The sequence below is a fragment of the Penaeus monodon genome, chromosome 32 (genome assembly GCF_015228065.2).
Source record: "Penaeus monodon isolate SGIC_2016 chromosome 32, NSTDA_Pmon_1, whole genome shotgun sequence".
In the NCBI taxonomy this organism is placed as follows: Eukaryota; Metazoa; Arthropoda; class Malacostraca; order Decapoda; family Penaeidae; genus Penaeus; species Penaeus monodon.
Genome location: NC_051417.1, coordinates 15,594,794 through 15,595,065, shown reverse-complemented (window position 1 = coordinate 15,595,065; position 272 = coordinate 15,594,794).

Genomic DNA, 272 nt, shown 5'->3' with positions numbered 1-272 from the left:
GGTTGGGTGAGTTATTCCCCTCTGTGCCAGTGTTGATGGAAAGACACAGTCGGACATCCACGAAGCTTTTTGTGCAACGGAAACATTGCAGTAATACAGAAAACAGACCTGGTTGCAATTCTCTTCCCAGGACGAGATTAACAAAAATTGCGTTTTCTATTACCACGGGAATTCATGGATGACTTAACGAAATTGGCGGACAGGGATTCGGTAATACTGTAATGGCAGAACTCGAATGTAATGGCAGAAGTGCAGAGTTATGATGGGGGAAG